The sequence below is a fragment of the Suncus etruscus genome, chromosome 10 (assembly GCF_024139225.1).
Source record: "Suncus etruscus isolate mSunEtr1 chromosome 10, mSunEtr1.pri.cur, whole genome shotgun sequence".
Classification (NCBI taxonomy): Eukaryota; Metazoa; Chordata; class Mammalia; order Eulipotyphla; family Soricidae; genus Suncus; species Suncus etruscus.
The window spans coordinates 105,154,444-105,173,065 of record NC_064857.1 but is presented as its reverse complement, the minus strand read 5'-3'; the positions used below and the strand labels follow the sequence as shown (position 1 = coordinate 105,173,065).

Here is an 18,622-nt window from a genome sequence, read left to right as displayed (position 1 = left end):
ATGATTAAACACAATAGCATGAACTATGATTATTAAAGGTATAAAAACTGATTTTTAAAAAACAAACAACTGTTTTTACTATGAAGACTTTAAGTGAATAATTTGTAAAAAATATTATATACTAAATTAACTAAATGCTTAGATTATTATAAAATATAGTTAAAGACATCTGATGCATTTACACACCTAGAACTTAAGACTAAAATTATATTTAATACTAGTTAATTTGCTTATAAAGTTTAGTTACTTTTATATATTACTTATAAAATTATATATAATATATTTTTCATTTATATTATTTTTTCACTGCGACACAAATATACAGATTTGTATAATGTGCTGATATTTTGAATGCACTTAAAATAATAGTTCTTTCAATGCAGAAATAAAGAACAACCATTGCTGTAGCACAAAGTTAAAACTAAGGGTACTATAAAGCACACTTAGGTGTTTACTGTGCATTAAATTAACTATATTGTTTAAAAAGGCTAACCACATTATTTTTCACATAATTTTGTAAATACTTTAAAAATTAAAATAAAACTTTTAATAGAAATATGACTTAAATTTAACACTTTTGTGTTCGTTTGGATTTTAAAACACAAAGAAGTTTTTCTTTTACCAATATTTTGTTATCTGTAAAGTGACAGAATTATGACCTTGCTTTAAAATTTTCTGAGAGGCACGAAAAAAAAAATTATTGCCGTTATTTTCCTGTTGCTTTTTAATGTTTTAATAATTACTTTACACTACTTAATGCACTAAACCTAATAACACATATCTGACAAAGTGTAGGGCTAACAAGGTGAAGCAGAGTCTTTCACTGATAACTCGGGGAGGGGCCAGCACAGTTAACAGCAGGAAGGCTAGAGGCAAATTATTTACAGTCTGCAGGGTGTAATGATATAGAGAAAAAAAAAGCAATCTTTTAAGATTAATTACTAATTTATTGGAATTAGAGGGAATGGCAACCGAAGAGGGGAGTCTGGGTTGCAAAAGCACCATGGGGATCATGGTTTTATTAATTGATTTGAGAATATGCAAGAGATGCCACTTTTCAGATTTCTTTTGAATAACAAAGATTGGGTATTTCAAGGTGAATTGGAAGGCTTAAAGTGGGAGTGGCAGGGCCTGAGCTGGCTGTTTCCCAAGGCTGGCAGGAAAGAGGCTGAAGGAGGCTGAGGACTGGTTTGAGCAAAATGTACTGAGTAAAGGGTACATTAGGCTCAGAAGTTTTAACAGCAAAGTGTAGATATCGCAAGGTTTTACGGCTTAGCAGCTGATACTTTGTAATTATCCTGCTCACTGTGCCCTTAGAATTTTTTGTAGGCACTGCAGCAGTTTCTGTTTTATGGCACTCAGCCTGACTTTTATTAGTTTGTTCCTTTGAATTCTCAAGAGGGGGGGCCTGGCCGTAGAATTCAGTGGGCAGAGGACAGACAACTATAGATTTAGGAGGGGAGGGAAACGCCTGAAGGGCAGAAACCTGTGAATTAAGAGAAGCAGCCTGTTTTTGAAGGCTTAAGATTTGTTTAAGATTTTCAATTTGGCCAAGTAGTTTCATTTCTATAGCTTTAAGAGGGGGAGCGGTGAGAGGAGGGAATCTGCCATGGTTAGGGACTGAGCGTTTTCCGCGGTGGAGGCTGCTGAGCAGGCGGGGGAAGACTTTCTCCATTAGGGAGAAAGACAGGAAAGGTAGTAGCATTGGTTTTTGAGCCAAGAGCATTATCAAGTTTGTTAGAGAGGTGAGACACCATGGATGTAATTGTGGTGAGTTGGGAACTCAAGTCAGAAAGGGGGGGGGGGAAGAAAGCAGCAACAGTTTGTTGCCGCGTGTGGGGGAGCTGCTGGAATGCTGGCTCTGGGGAGCGACTTCCAGGCACAGAGGGCAGCAAGAGCCATGTTGGCAAGCTGGGACCTGGAAAGTGTGTGCTGTACCTTTAAGGTATGAAAAGAGGCGAGGCCAGCTATAAGAGCTTAGAGATCAGGATTCTTGCCTATCTGCAAGGGCTTTGCAATGAAAAAAAAAGTTAACTTCCCAAGAGACAAAGAGTTCAGCTTTTAGATTCTAAGCAGGAGAGCGTGTAAGGGGCTTGGGGGCCATAGGAGGTTATGGCTTGAAATGGCTCTTTGAGGCTTTTCCAATTAAAGGCTTTGTATTGTTGCAATTGCTGGCTAAGGAGGGGAGGGTGGTGAGGGGAGTAAAGGTTTTGGTGGAACAGGGACGGAGCTGAGACTAGGGAAGTGAAGGGCTGTTTAGGATTTTGCACAGAGGGTGCAGCGGCAGAAGTAAAGATGAAGGGTCAGAAGAGGAAGGAAACTGAGAGACAGAGTCAGAGCGAGAGGGAGCCCGGGAACACTAGATTTCTGGCAAACATCATGAACAAACATTAAAAAATTACAAATATCTTTTTTGGTAACCTCTATATGTCTGCGTTTCAATTCAGACTGTATATCTCGAATGAATTTAAGCTCAGTACTCAATGCGGCACCCATGGTAGCGGATCCTATGGGTGAAGCCCCAAAAGCCAATCAGGGGCGGCGATCAGAACGACTGGAAAAACTGCAGTTTAAATTTTTGATTAAGGCTAACTCGTTTCAACGCCTACCCTGATGAGGTATTTCCTGCGATTTACGAAACAGCTCCGGACTCGCCGACCTGTAGTCGTTCGGGGTGTGGCGGTGGTCTTCGAGCCCAGCGTTGGGCGCCAAAATGCGGGGTCCTGAAGCCCCCCAGGGGGGTCCGGCCAGCAGGAATTAGCTGGGAAGACTTCTCAGACAACCGCACTCCTATTTTGCTGGGTAGAAAAACAACCACACCTGTAAAAATCTGAGAGAGGTTAATAATAAAGACCCAAGGCAATGTCTCACTGCTCAAGGGCCACTTTATTTGACTACAGCTCCTTCTTATATAGTGAAGGAGAAGGGGGCAGTACAAAGATAATGTCAATCACACTTTTGGTGCGAAGGTCCATACAAGGCAAGAATACATATCAGGTTACAAGGAACAAAGAAAGTAAATCATTCTCCAAATAAGGAAATGGGCAGTGGGCTAGGAGGCAGGATTACCTGCAAGTCATGATGAACGTGCTGTTTCCATGGAAATTTCTTGTGACCTTCTAGCTGCATATCTAAACTTTTAACAGATATAAGGTGGGGGCAATGTTCTTACAGAAATAATTTTGTACAGACAATGTAACATATACACATAATAACTGCCTTGTTGACTCCGGAATGTAGTTGAGGGAGTAAGACCTCATTTCTGGGAATGGTACCGGGCCGTGTTGCTCTCCTCCGGGCTACAAGATTAATTATCTCTTGCAGCTGCACATTCCTTTCTCTTTGGCCCAAGAACTTACAGCAAGACTGCATGTAGCCTTTAGGTGAAAGGCTGGATTATGGCAGAAAGAACAGCAAAATGGCCTCAAACAAGTCACAGTCCCCAACAGTGTGACTGACTTATTCCTTGACCAAGTATATGATAGTCAAAACAACTTAAGTTCTTTTGGTATTAGTCACCAAATCACCTACTCCCAAGTCTAGCATTAAAGCATATATTGTGGAAGGGGCTTCCATTTGTGCTGACTGGTATTTGACTAGTGTATGTGAAGGTTCTCAGAGGCCAAAACAAAAATCATCAGGATACCCTTCCTCCAGTAAATATCAAATCTCAGGATGCTGTACTGTCTCAAGCTTTATTCTAGATTCTACAATGTTTTCCTACTCCACCAAATCTAAACCATCCTCTTCCATTTACTTTCCTCTTTAAAATTTTAAACTAAAGGGTATTTTAAAAGAAAATTCTATCCATATGTTTTTTATTCATTTACACTTAAATCATTACAAGCTTGTTTTGTAAGAGCTTTTTGATGTCCAGAAGTTTTTTTTTCCTCTGGTACTTTTTATAAGGCATTTAAAACTAGACTCCCTTCCCTTTTCTTCTTGCTCTGTCACTTACTTGCAAAAGAAAACCTAAAAAACAGAAAGTTTATTTTTTTCTAAGAGAAAATGATTTTTAACTCAATGGGATGGAAGCTACTAAACTGTCATCTTATACTTATTATTTATCCTAAACAAGGATATGTACACATTGTGCCCAAAATACAAACATCAAGTAAATAAATGACATCTCTTTCCTAACTATATAGGTTCATGAAATTATTAACCTTTTGTTAGCAATTTTTCAGCCAAAATAAATTATACTATTCAAAATATATTTATCCCTTCATCTCACACAATTCACAGTGAACACATCACAAAGCATGCAGTTTTCTTGAATGTCTTATTTTCCCCAAGAAGCCCAAGAGATCACTGTCACATAGAGAATGCCAAATCTTCTTGCAAAGTCAATGTTTGACTTTGAATGTCTTATTTTCCCCAAGAAGCCCAAGAGATCACTGTCACATAGAGAATGCCAAATCTTCTTGCAAAGTCAATGTTTGACTATGCAGTAAATTTACCTATGCAGTAAAATTATCTGTGAAAATATAAGGACTTTAATAAGGCCTCTAAATTATTTCTTAAATTTTAGAGAAAAAAACTGAGAGTTGTTAATCATATTAAAATGTTACTTGGGGGCCTGGGGAGATAGCATGGAGGTAGGGCGTTTACCTTGTATGCAGAAGGATGGTGGTTTGAATTCTGGCATCCCATATGGTCCCCCGAGCCTGCCAGGAGCGATTTTTAAGAGCATAATCAAGAGTAACCCCTGAGCACTGCCGAGTATGACCCAAAAATCAAATTAAAAAAAATGTTACTTGGGTGCTCTTTTATTTCTTGAAGCAGTGTTTTTTAGTTGTCTTCGTATAGGTCCTTCAACTCTAGTTAAGTTGATTCAAAGGTATGTGAGTTTGTGTGGCACTAAGGTGAATAGGATTTTTTTTAATGTCCATTTCTTCTCTATATTATTTGTGTATAAAAAGGCCATTGATTATTTTCTGTTAATGAAATTTTCTATACATGGATGTACATAAAATCTATTATGCTGAGTGAAATAAGTCAGATGGAAAGAGATAGACACAGAATAGTCTCACTCATCTATGAGTTTTAAGAAAAATAAAAGACATTATTGTAATAATACCCAGAGACAATAGAGATGAGGGCTGGAAGAACAGGGCCACAATATAAAGATTATCACAAAGAGTGGTGAGCTCAGTTAGAGAAATAACTACACTAACAATTATCATGATAATAATAATGAGTGAGAAAAGTAGAATTCCTCATTTGAATACAGGCAGGGGTGGGGCAGGAAGGATTTTAGAGGAAAGGCTTTTAGTTTATCTCCGTTGAGAATAATATTTGCCATTGGCTTATTGTAGATGGCCTTGACAATATTCAGAAAAGTTTCTTCTATTCCCATCTTTATTACAATTTTATCAAGAATGGGTGTTGGAGCTTATTGAATGCTTTCTTTGTATCTATTGCTATGATTATATGATTTTAAATTTTTTGTTGATATGGTGTATTATGTTGGTTGATTAACGTATTTTTAACCATCTTTGCATTCATGTAATAAAACCTACTTGTTGTGTTGTATGACCTTCTTGATGAGGTATTGGATCCTATTTGCCAGGATTGTGTTGAGGATCTTTGCATCTGTGTTCATCGGGATACTGGCCTGTAGTATTTTTTCCTTTTGTTTTTCTTAATCCTTTTCTTTTCGTCAAAAACGTTGTCTTTATTTTTTATAGGAATTAACTATTTTTTGTTTAATAATTTCTTTCTTTAAGCACCATGGTTACAAACATGATCACCATTGGGTTTCAGACATAAAATGCTCACCTCGTTTACCAGTGAAACTTTCCCAACACTAATGTCTCCCATTTCCATCCACTGCCATTCCTTGCCTGTATTTGAGATAGGCATTGTATTTCTCTATATATCATTGTCATGGTTATTATTAGTGTAGTTATTCTTTTTCTTTTTTTTCTTTTAATTTTTATTTTGATCATAATGGCTTACATATCTTTCACAGTAGTATTTTAGGTACATATCAACATTGAATCAGGGGAATACCCATCACCAGATTTGTCCTCCCCCCATCCCAGTTCCCCTTCTGCAACCCATATACCCCACCATCACCCCCCCGGGCTGCTAGAGTAGGTAGTCCCCTATTTGTCCTGCTCACTATTAGTGATCATATATCTGTTTGGTCCTGGTACCCTCCCCTGTCTCCGCCTCTATTTAAGAAGTGGAGCTAGATAAATCAAGTTATGTGGCTTTGTTTGGAGGAAAGAAAGGCAATAGATTGGGGTACAAAATAAGAGAAAAAGAAGTCAAATATGCTGAAAATAGGCGGAGTCCTTCCAGAGGATTTCAACCTCTGTTTGAGAGACGATGTGAAAAAGGCAATTGAAACACCACCACAATACAGAAAGAAATACCAAATTAAATATCCAGTGAGCACCACAGCAATAAAGACAAGCACCACACAACAGTCTCGGTTCTGAAATCAACTCATGCCGGAGTGCAAAAAGAAAGAGAAAGATAAGATAAAATAAAATAATATTGGAGACATCAACTTCAATCTCTTGTTAGTGTAGTTATTTCTTTAACTGCACTTACTACCCTTTGTGGTCAGCTTCATATCATGGGCTTGCCCTTTCTGCCCTTATCTCTATTGTCTCTGGGTATTATTACTACATTGCCTATTCATGTATGGAAACAGAGACTATTATGTTGAGTTAAATGAGTCAGAGGGAGAGAAATACAGAATAGTCTCACTCATGTGTGCGATTAAAATAAAATAAAAACCTTATTTTCTAAGAGGCTCCACCTTCTCCATCAATTTTGATTCTGCAACTGGTTGTTTTCATACTTTCATTCTATTTCAGAGCTGCTGATATAGCAAGTTCTTTAGATCACATCCTGATTCAGGTGCTATTTTTCATAATAAAATACTTCTTATTAGATAACCCACTCCTATCACCTGCAATAATAGTATTAAAAATTTTTGCCACAACAATAAGCAAGAAAAATAAAATAAAGTGTCCAATTGGAGAAGAAATAAAAGTTTCATTGTTTTCATAGTACCCATAGAAAACCCTAAATTTCTACTAAGAATTTAGTATAAGCAATTGACCAATACTTTAAGGCAGCAAGCTACAGATTCAAAAGTAAAAAACTTGTCACTTCTTTGACCAATGCAAGAGAAATAAAATTTAGAAATGGCAATCCCATCTAAAACTGCATTTAACAGAATACAATAAACTTTAAAGAGAACTAAATTGAAAACTGTGAAGCATCAGTAAAATGTATAGAAGACATAAAGAAATGTAAAGATGTTTTATAGTCATGGGTTATAAGAATAATTGTTAAAATAACAATTCAACTCAAAAGCATTACACATATGCTATATAATCCCTATCTAAATTCTAAGGGCCTTCTTCAAATAAATCAAATAAACTTTATTAAAATTTTATGGCACCATAGAACACAACAAGTACTTAAAATAATCAAGCAAAAATATTTGTAACATTATGTTCCAAAACCTTAAGTTATACCACAAAGGTATAGCAAACCATTTATGATAATGTAATAAAAAGTCCAATAAAATAGAATTTTGACCCAGAAATAAACCTTCATATTTATAGACAGTTAACTTACATAAAAAAGAAGGTTGGCCATAAAATGAAGATAGAGATCTTTAAAAAAAAAGTAAGGAAAACTGGATAGTTATCTATAAAATTATTAAATTGTATCAGTAGCTCATATCATGCATAAAAGTTTATTTAAAAATGATTATACAATTGGAGGTTTGACCTCAAACTATAAGATACTTAAAAGAAATAAAGGATAAATATCTCATAATTTTTCCTAAATGTATTAAATAGAAAAAAATGCATATCTGTAATACATCTGACAAATAGCTAACTTTGAAGATACTAAAATCACCCACAAAATTAATAAAAAATCAAATAACTCCATCACAAATGTAAAAACTAAAAGGTAAACAGGCAATTCACTACAGAAGATGTACTGATATTATCTATATATACAAACAAAAAGTTCCTGTCTTTTAAAAATTATTTACCTATTATAAAAAGTGCAAATACAGAATGAGAGTGACATAGTATGCTACACCAGCAATACTAACTATAATCAAAATATCAGAAACAATATATGCTGGCAGAGATATTGGAAATAAAAGAAATCTTCATTAATTGTAGGTATAAATGTAATTTTTCTATCAGCTATGTAAGACAGTATGAATTATGTCAACAAATTGCAATCATAACTACTTAGAATCTACAAATTTACCTCCTGATAATTATAGAAAGAAGAAAATAATAATTCATTAAGATATGTGCACCCCTACATTAATTGCTGTACCATATACAAAGATGTGTAATACCATAAGTGCCCAGGACAAAACAGTATATAAAAATGATTTGGTATATACACATAACAGAAAACTACTTTGCCATTAGAAAAGAGAAAAATTGGGGCGGCGTGGTGGCGCTAGAGGTAAGGTGTCTGCTTTGCCAGTGCTAGCCTAGGACAGACTGCGGTTCAATATCCGGTGTCCCATATGGTCCCCCAAGCCAGGAGTGACTTCTGAGCGCATAGCCAGGAGTAACCCGTGAGCATCACTGGGTGTGGCCCAAAAACCAAAAAAAAACTAAAAAAGAGAGAGAAAAATTTATTATTTTCCATAATAATTGGTAGTAGGCATGCTAAGTGAAATAAGTCCAAAGGAAAAACAAAATACTAAACTACCTCACTCATTTTTTAAAAAAGCAAACAAAATGATAATTTCTCCTAAGACAAAGGCTTAGAATCTGCAAACAAAACTGAGGTTACAAAGTGTGATCGTCTTAAGGGTTTGGAGGGAACCATTGGACTCTATTTGAAGAATACTAGCACTTTTGTGATGGGAATGTTGTGGTAACCTTGTACTCATAAAATGTTAAAATATTTACACTAGTGGAAATTCGTCTAAAATACTTTTTATAAATGACTTTATTTAAAGATTGTGTCTTACATAAATGTTTATAATACATTTGTTCTACCACTAATGTAGAATTTCTCTCCACAATTGTCCCTGGATTCCCAATCCATTCTGCCCTAGCAGATACTATATTTTCTATTGCTTATTTACATGCAAGTGGTGAAAAAAATATTTTTAAAAAGTACAATAAGAAAATTTGTGAAAATTACTGAATCTCAAAATGAGGTAATTAAGCTATTGTCAGAAAGTTTGCTAAGGATTTGTCTCTAGCTGATTTTCTATTATTTTTGTTTCTGAACATTATATGGAGTTGAATGCATATTGGTGAATAAATTAGTGTGTTTCTACTGGGATGAATAAATTTGGAATTGTCGTGTGGCCTTGTATGTGGCCTCATGGTTCAGGAATCCCAAGCTCTGTGGCTGATATTGCAGATTTTGTGGGGTGTGGTTTTGGATGCCTGCCTAAATATTGGAATACCAAAATTTTGGTCAATTTGACAACTCTGCAAAGATAATTGGTTAACTGATGAAGCTGGGCCACTGGCCAAACAGCAGTTGTGGGTGATGGGGGCAGATGTCATGACTTGTGCAGGGTGGGAACTTGGCCGACCCTCTCTAACTGACATTGCTGCTTACCCATAAACTTTTGCAGCTTGGTATGGATCTCTTTAGAGAACTGAGTGAATCTATGGATCTTGTTGAAAAAAGATATGGCGGCTGTGTTTGTGAAACTAAAATTTAAAATGATGTCATGTATATGGCCTTGCATTGCACATCTGAAACCCCAGATTTTAAAGGTGGTGACAGAGATAGTAACAAAGTTAGAGCTGAAGAAATGCTACAGGAAACAAAGCACTTCCTTTGCACATAGCTGATCCAGGTTTGATCCCTGATATCTCATGCGTTCCTTAACTATACCGTAAGTCATCTCTGCACAGAGCCATGAGCACCAACAAACATGTACCCCCAAAACAACAAAATCTACTGTAGAGGTTAAGAAACTTATCTTGCATGCTGCTATCTTGGTTTTATTCTCTAATACATAAAGCTTTCCTCAGTATTCTCAGACGTAGCCCTCAAGGATCCTGAGGAGCTCTGATGTGGTCCTGGAGAGACTTCAGTACCACTTCTTGATAATTTACAATAGCAGAAGGGCTGAGCAACAACAGATTATTAACCTCTGTTATACTGAACCACTGTCTCATTTGCCCCTGCAGGCCTCCTTCGTATATCTTGAGAAATCTTTATTTCCCCTCTCTCCTCCAAAAGCAACATTGAAGAGAATGTTGAAACAGGAATATTTGCATATTAATGTGAGAATCTAAATCAGTTTAGCTACCCTAGGCAACAGTATGGTGGCTTCTTTAAAATTTTGAAAATAATTCCACTTCTGGATATTTATTTTATTACAAAAGTGCTAATTCAAAGATATGGTGGAAGCTTTATTTTCATTGTAACTCTAATTACAATCGTTAAGATAAGGAAACAACTGAAGTTTGTTTCATTGGCAGATTTGTGGATAAAGATGTGGCATATAAATACAAGAAAATACTACATTAGATACTTTAATATAGTAGGCATAGTAATTAAAATATCATTTTACCATTTATACAGATAAAAGAAACTGGAATAAATGATGATAAGTGAGATAAATCAGAGAAAAAAGGCAAAACTTATGTGATTTTACTCATGTGTATGATAATCAAAGCAAATAAACAATATTGAATGCAATAAACCTTTAAATTCTTACAGCAGAGTGGTTGTTACCAGCTGGGATGAGTGGAGAGTTACAGCACTATAATTATGGTAGTAAATGAATAACAGTCAAAAACAGATTAAACAAGGGACCAAGCAGTGGCACAAGTGGTAAGGTGTTTGCTTTGCACGTGCTAACCTAGGATGGACCATGGTTTGCTCCACTGGTGTCCCATATAGTCCCCCAATCCAGAAGCAATTTCTGAACACATAGCCAGGAGTAACCCCTGAGCATGACCGGGTGTGGCCCAAAAAGAAACAAAAGCAAATCAAAAAATATAGATTAAACTAAAGAGCTATACAGCTCTTTGTTGTTAAAGCAGTGCTACTTCCATAATATAAGTTTATCTATGTATTAATTTCCTTTACCTATATGAAAAGTCTTAAGTGATAAGTGATAAGGAATCTTGTACACAGCTTAAAAAATCCTTAAATATTAAATACACTTTGCTGAATTACTAAAAGATAAATGGCAAGTCGGTAATGCTTCCAAAATTAGGGCAAAGTGTCCTTGTCTCAATTTCCAGAATCAGTAACAACGACCCTGTGTTAAAATTTTTGCAGATTGGGCCCAGAGAGATAGCACAGTGGCGTTTGCCTTGCAAGCAGCCGATCCAGGACCAAAGGTGGTTGGTTCGAATCCCGGTGTCCCATATGGTCCCCCGTGCCTGCCAGGAACTATTTCTGAGCAGACAGCCAGGAATAACCCCTGAGCACTGCCGGGTGTGACCCAAAAACCAAAAAAAATAAAACTTTTTTTGCAGATAAGATGAAGAACTTTATGATAAGTGACAGGTTTAGATGAATTGGATGGATTTTGAATGGTATCACAAGTCTCTATAGACAAGAGATACAGAGGATATAAAATACAGAAAGCAGGAAATGGGAGCAGAAAGCAAAGATCAAGGTGAGATCTAGCTCCACCTCTCAAATAGAGGGGAAACAAGGGAGGGTACCAGAACCAAACAGATATATGATCACTAGTAGTAAGCTAGACACAGAGGGGACTACTTATTCTAGCAGCCCCGGTGGGGGGAGGGGGGTTGAGAGTGAGGGATATGGATTGCAGTAAGGGAACAGGGGTGGAGGGAGAACAAATTGGGTGATGATAAATCCCCTGATCCAATGATAATATGTACCTAAAATACTACTGTGAAAGATATGTAAGCCAATATGGTCACACACACACACACAAAAACTATCAGAAACCAGTCATGAAGGATATAAACCTCCTATAGACAGCTGACAACATGTGGCCCAGGCAGTACCTTGACTTTGACAAAACTCATTTCATATTTCTGGATTCCATAACTGTGAGTGAACCAATTTTTGATTTTTTATGACACCATTTTTTTTGTTACAGCAACATAGAAGACTACTATAATACATTTTATAGCATTCGACAATGAAAAGTATGTATTTCTAAAAACAGCTAAGTGTCGGGGACTTCTAAAGCAAAAGAAAATAAAATATTGCCAAGAAATCATTGACTGTCAAAACTTTTGTCAGACTCTGCAATGATAAAACCTCATCTCCATCTTTAATGTGGAAGGATTCTGGATTATAGGTAAATATATGTACACATAAAATCCTAGTGACATTTTTAGTAACTGATTTGGACTAATTTGACATTAAATTCCAGTAATATTTATAACGCATTAAAATATTTTTATGTTAGCCCTGTGCTAAAATTGTAAACAGTCATGCAATAATTAGAAATTATTTTCCATTATTGATGTCAAGAAAAATATGCAACATATATTGAGATTAAAAATTAAAACCTAGCAGTGTGAGAGAGAAAAAATAGAGCGAGAAGGGAGAGAATGAGAGAGAGAGAGCGAAAGAGAGAGAGAGTGAGAGGAGTGCATGCTTCAAAGGTAGGAGGCTCAGACTCTATTCGCGCATTACATACGCCCCTGTTTCTTGCAGGAAAACATTCCTGAGTATGAAGCCCTGGGATAATTTCCATCATCACTAGGAAAAGCTAAAATAAATAAAATTAAAACTTATAGCATTTAAGTCATAGTTAAGTGTATAATATATCTGATCTTAAAAGCAATTCAGGTTCTTCCTCATATTAAAAACAATGCAAATTTTATATAATTTAATTCTTAATTTAGTATGTGTTCATTCTTCTGAAATAATTTAATGCATTAATATTCTCTAGCCATAAAAATTTCACCATACAACTATCAAACTTTTACCATCTTAACTTATTTTTTCCTGAGGATGACAAATAACCTAGTAGCTTTATTACTTTCAAGAAAATCTTTTAGTAGCAGATAATTACATATTTTTATATTACTTTATGAAACAATATTTAATCTCTGGCAAAATAAGTAAGATACAATTTACATGACATTTAAAAAATCTTGGTATGGATTTATGATTAGGTAACATTACAAAAATAATTTTTAATGAAATATTTGTTTAAGCACAAAAATTACAAGCATGATTGTAGTTGAGTTTCAGTCATAAATAGAACACCCCCCTTACCAGTGCAACCTTCCCACCACCAATGCCCACCTCACTCATCCCCCACCCCTACCACTATTCAAGACAGGCATTCTACTTCTCTCACTCATTAATATTGACATGCTAGTTGTTAGTGTGTTTAAATCCCTAACAGCATTCACCTCTCTTGTGGTGAGCTTCATATTGTGAGCTGATTCTTCTGGACCTTAAACTCTAATGTCTCTGATCTTATTACAATAATATCATTAACTAAAAAAACCCCATAGATGAGTGAGACTATTCTGTGTATATCACTGTCCATCTAACTTATATCACTCAGCATAAAATATTCCATAGGAATAATTATTCTGATCCATGTATAGAAAAATTTCAAGACTTCATCTCTCCTGACAGCTGCATAATAGTCAATTGTGTATATGGACCACAATTTCTTTAGTCATGCGTCTGTTGAAGGGCATCTTGGTTGTTTCCAGAGTCTGGCTATTGTAATAGCACTGCATTGAAATAGGTGTTAGGAAGGCATTTTTGAATTGTATTTTTGTGTTTCTAGGGTATATCCCTAGTAATGGTATAGGTAGATCATATGGGAGTTCAATTTCCAGTTTTTTGAGGAATATCTATATTGTTTTCCATAAAGGTTGGACTAGGCAGCATTCCCACCAGCAGTGAATAAGAGTACCTTTCTCTCCACAACCCTGCCATTTCTTCTCCCCATTTTTTGATGGAGTTAGATGTTTTTTTCTTGTAAAGTTCTGTCATTGCCTTGTATATTTTGGATATTAGCCCCTTATCTTTTTTTTCTGGTGGCACAAACTTGTAATCTTTTTTTATTAATATAATTTTTATTTTGATCATAGTGGCATACATATTGTTGACAATAATATATTAGGTACATGTTAACTTAATATCAGGGGGATTCCCATCACCGAATTGTTCTCCCTACACCTCTGTTCCCATCCTACCTCCCATTACTTCCTCCCTCACCCCCGGGGCTGCAAGAATACATGGTCTCCTCTGTGCCTAACTTGCTACTTAGTGGTCTTACACCTGTTTGGTCTTGGTAGCTCCCTTATTTCCTCCTGTAACTGGGAGGCGGGATGAGATAGATAAAGTTACATGGTTTTGTTTGAAGAAGAGAAAAGTAATAAACTGGGGTAACAATCAAATACGCCAGAAATGGGCGGAGTCCTTTTAGAGGCTCTCATCATCAGTTTGAGAGAGGAAGGGGAGAAAGGTGAATCACCCCAACAGTACAAAAAGAAGTGTCAAATAAAATATCCAGTGAGCACTCCAACAATAAAGGTAAGCACCACATAAAAGCCATGACCTTGAAATAAAAACATGGCAGAGCACATAAAAAAAGAAAAGAAAGGAAGAAAATAAGTATATAAATATAAATAAAGACAACAAGTTCAATAACCACATCAAAACAATGAAATCAACAAAACTAGATAGATAAATAAAAAAAGGAGAAAAAATTATTTTGTGCTTTTTTTTTTTTTTCTTTTCCTCCTGCACAGGCACAGTAAATCTTGGGGTCATTTGAAGAGGAATTCCCTTGGCCTAAGAGCTACAGTATTTCTCCTCCCTTGGAGAATATTGTCATGGGATTAACTATAGACTCTGTACAGGTTCATTTACTCTCCCCTTGGTGCTTTCGTGCTGTTTGGAAGACCTCTGTATCTAAAGATCTTGATATCTACACAAGTCAAGGGGTGGAACTTATGATGAAATCTTTCTTTGTGATTCTAGAAGTTCTTCTCCCTCAGTGTCATTTTAATCCATCTTCTGTGGTTGGTGGTCTTGGTCTTTGCATTGATCCTAGGATGTTTTCAGAAGACCCATTCCATTGCAATTTTCTCAGACAGACCTTTGGAACTGGAGATCATGGTTGAGCCATAGCTCAAACTCTAGACTAGGGCTTTTTTTTTTATTGGTCTCAGGATACATACAGTCTAGTCATGGTTCTATCAGCCAGTCATCTGTAAATCGCAATCTTGGCATTTGGACAGACCAAAGGGTGTCAAGTCTTCTGATTTTGTCTTATCGTTAGCTAGTGTGGTAGGATAACCTGCTCTTAGGTCAAGTTGTTCCCACTTTCCTCGTTGTCAGGATATCACTTTAGAGCTGGCACTTGATGTGTCCCAGCAGTAATAAGGATGTCCCAGACTGGATTTGTTTTCTGTAGCTATTGTGAAGAACTGCTTCATTTCTATGTCTGGGATCCAGGATTCAAGGCTGGACGAATGATGTCTAATCACCTGGGGTCTAAGTTGGGTCCACATGACATATATTCAGGGTAGGAGATGTCCCTGTATTGTAAACAAGTATGAGTTTTTATCCCTAGTCGATAAGAGCTCATTTTTATACGTAAGATTTCCCCCTTTTTTTAGTGGTGTCTTTGCAGGGAGAAATGGTGCTACATTATATTGCCAGTGCTTTGGGGGGTGGAAAGAGAAGAAAAGAGAGCAGGTCACACTCTCAAAAAATATTAAAAAAATAGAAATAAAACTATGTGTGCTCACATGAACATATAAAAATGAAATAACAAGGTAATTAAAGGAAAAAAATGATGCAATAGACTATCTTACATTTGGGGGAAAAGCAGGTAAAGAGGTACTGTGTACAGGTCTTGTACTTATGATGGAAGTATAGGTTTCCCCATTGTCTTTTGGGATTTTCTTGTGGTGGATGGGTTCCCGAGTGCCTTTTCATCACACACCCTGACCTTCTTCAGATTGGTAAGAGAATCACGGCAGGAAAGTCTTGGGAATAGTTCTTGCTTTGAGGGTACTTTTAGAACTAAGTCCGTTTTCAAGTAATAGTCCATATTAGGAAGAGTTGGTAAGGAGGGATGTGCAGCATGAGTCAGCAGGGGAGTTGGTTGGTCTTCTTGCCGGGGATGAGGTGTGGGTTTGACTGGTTGTCCCTTCACTTGTGTGCTGGGTACTGGTTCGTTGGGGTAGGAGGTCAGTCTTGCTGCCTAATCGATTAAGAACTGAGGGTGAAGCGTTTTAATAAGGTGGGAAATCTGGATGAGGTTGGGGAAGAGTCGTTAGGGTTTCCTAAATAAAGTATCATGTCATCTGCAAAGAGTGAGAGCTTGACTTCTTTCTTTCCTATCTGAATACCCTTGATATCTTTTCTTGCCTAATCACTATAGCAAGTACTTCCAGGACTATGTTGAATAGGAGTGGTGAGAGAGGGCAGCCTCGTCTTGTACCAGAGTTTAGAGGAAAGGCTTTTAGTTTTTCTCCATTGAGGATAATGTTTTCCATTAGCTTGTGGTTGATGGCCTTGACTATATTGAGAAAAATTCCTTTCATTTCCATCTTGATAAGAGGTTTTTTTTTATCAAGAACGGGTTTTGAACCTTATCAAATGCTTTCCCTGCATCTATGATATAACATGTTTTTTATTTTTTCTTGTTGATATTGTATATTATATTGATTGATTTATGAATGTTAAATCATCCTTGCATTACTGGGATGAAACCTACTTGATCATGGTGAATGACTTTCTTGATGAAGAATTGGTCATATTTGCCAGAATTTTGTTGAGGATCTTTGCATCTGTGTTCATCAGGAATATTGGTCTGTAATTTTCTTTATTGGCAGCATCTCTGTCTGGTTTTGGTATCAAGATGATGTTGGCTTTATAAAATCTATTTGGAAGTATTCCCGTTTTTTTAATTTCATGAAAGAGTCTGACAAGGATTGGTAGTAGTTCCTCTTGAAAGGTTTGAAAGAACCCATTAGTAAATCCATTTGGACTTGAGCTTTGGTTTTGGGAAGACATTTGATTACCATTTTAATTTCCTCAATAGTGATAGTGGTGTTTAGATATGCTACGTCATCCTGATTCAACAGTGGAATCTTATGAGTCCAATAATTTATCCATTTCTTCCAGTTTCTCATGTTTTGTGGAATATCATTTCTCAAAGTAGTCTCTTGTCACCCTTTGAATCTCTGCAATATCTGTAGTGATCTCCTTCTTTTCATTTTTAATCTTGTTTAAGTTCTTTCTCTTTCTTTGTTAGTTTTGCCAGTGGTTTATCAATCATGCTTATTTTTTCAACACATATACTAAAATTGGAATGATACAGAGAAGATTAGTGTGTCCCCTGTGCAAGGATGACATGCAAATTTGTGAAGCATTCCATATTAAAAAAAACAACAACAAAAACTTCTGCTTTTATCGATCTTTTGGATAGTGTGTGTGTGTGGTTTTTTTTTTTGAATTCTACTTCATTGATCTCTGCTCTAAACTTTGTTATTTCTTTCTGTCGACCTATTTTTGGTAATGTTTGTTGATCGTTTTCTAATTTTATAAGCTGTGTCATTAAGATATTCAGGTAGGCCCCTTCTTTCTTTCTGATGTGGGCTTGCAAAGCCATCAATTTTCCTCTCAGTGAAACTTTTGCTGTGTTCCATAGATTCTGATAGTTTGTGTCTTCATTGTCATTTGTTTCCAGGAATCTTTTGATTTCCTTTTTTATTTTATTTCTGATCCACTGGTTGTTCAAGTAGGCTGATTATCTTCCAGGTTTTAAAGTTTTCCTTCTGTGTTTCTTTGTAGTTCAAATCTAATTTTAGAGCCTTGTATTCAGCAAAGGCAGTCTGTACAATTTCTATCCTCTTGAGTTATTAAGGTATGTTTTATGGGCCAGCATGTGGTTTATCCTGGAGAAGAACCCATGTCCATTGGAGAAGAATATGTATCCAGGTTTCTGGGGCTGTAGGGTCCTATATTTATCTACTAGGCCATTATTTTTTTATTTCTATTTTCAGGTCTAGTATATTTTTGATGGGCTTTAATCTGGTTGACCTATCAAGTAGTGACAGGTCAGTATTGAGGTCTCCAGCAATTATTGTGTTACTATTGATATCTTCTTTGAAATTTGTTAATAATTGTATTATATATTTTGCTGGTCTCTCATTGGTATGTATATGTTTAGTAGTGTAATTTCTTCCTGTTGCACATATCTCTTGATTAGTAAAAAATTTCCATATTGTCCCTTACAACTTTTCTGAGCCTAAAGTTTGTGTCATCTGATATTTTTATGGCCACTCCAGCTTTTTTAAGTGAGTTGTTTGTTTGGATAATTTTCTCCAGCCTTTTATTTTGAGTCTATGTTTGTTCTGACTATCTTGTAGGCAGCAAAAGGTTGCATTAATTTTTTTTATCTGATTAGCCACTCTGTGTCTTTTAACAGGTGCATTAAGTCCATTGACATTGAGTGAGATAATTGCTATTCGATGTAGTGTTATCTTTGTGTAAAAGTTTGGTGTGTCTGTCAGTCTTGTCTTAAAGGTCTTTCAGTTTTTCTTTTAAGGCTGGTTTTGAATCTGTAAAGTTTCTGAGCTGTTGTTTATCCATGAAGCTATGCTTACTTTCTTCAAACCTGAAAGTGAGTCTGGTTGGGTGCAGTATTTTAGAG

The 18,622-nt window shown here is 36.1% G+C and overlaps 2 non-coding genes across 2 annotated transcripts; one reads left to right on the top strand and one right to left on the bottom strand.

The window, feature by feature from the left end:
- Positions 1-332: 332 nt before the first annotated feature.
- On the bottom strand, positions 333-462 carry LOC126021062 (small nucleolar RNA SNORA22). The gene has a single exon (XR_007499676.1). It is a non-coding gene; the product is annotated as a small nucleolar RNA SNORA22 (small nucleolar RNA).
- A 16,785-nt stretch (positions 463-17,247) lies between these two features.
- Positions 17,248-17,350, top strand: LOC126021692 (U6 spliceosomal RNA). Its single transcript, XR_007500183.1, has one exon. It is a non-coding gene; the product is annotated as a U6 spliceosomal RNA (small nuclear RNA).
- Positions 17,351-18,622: the final 1,272 nt, after the last annotated feature.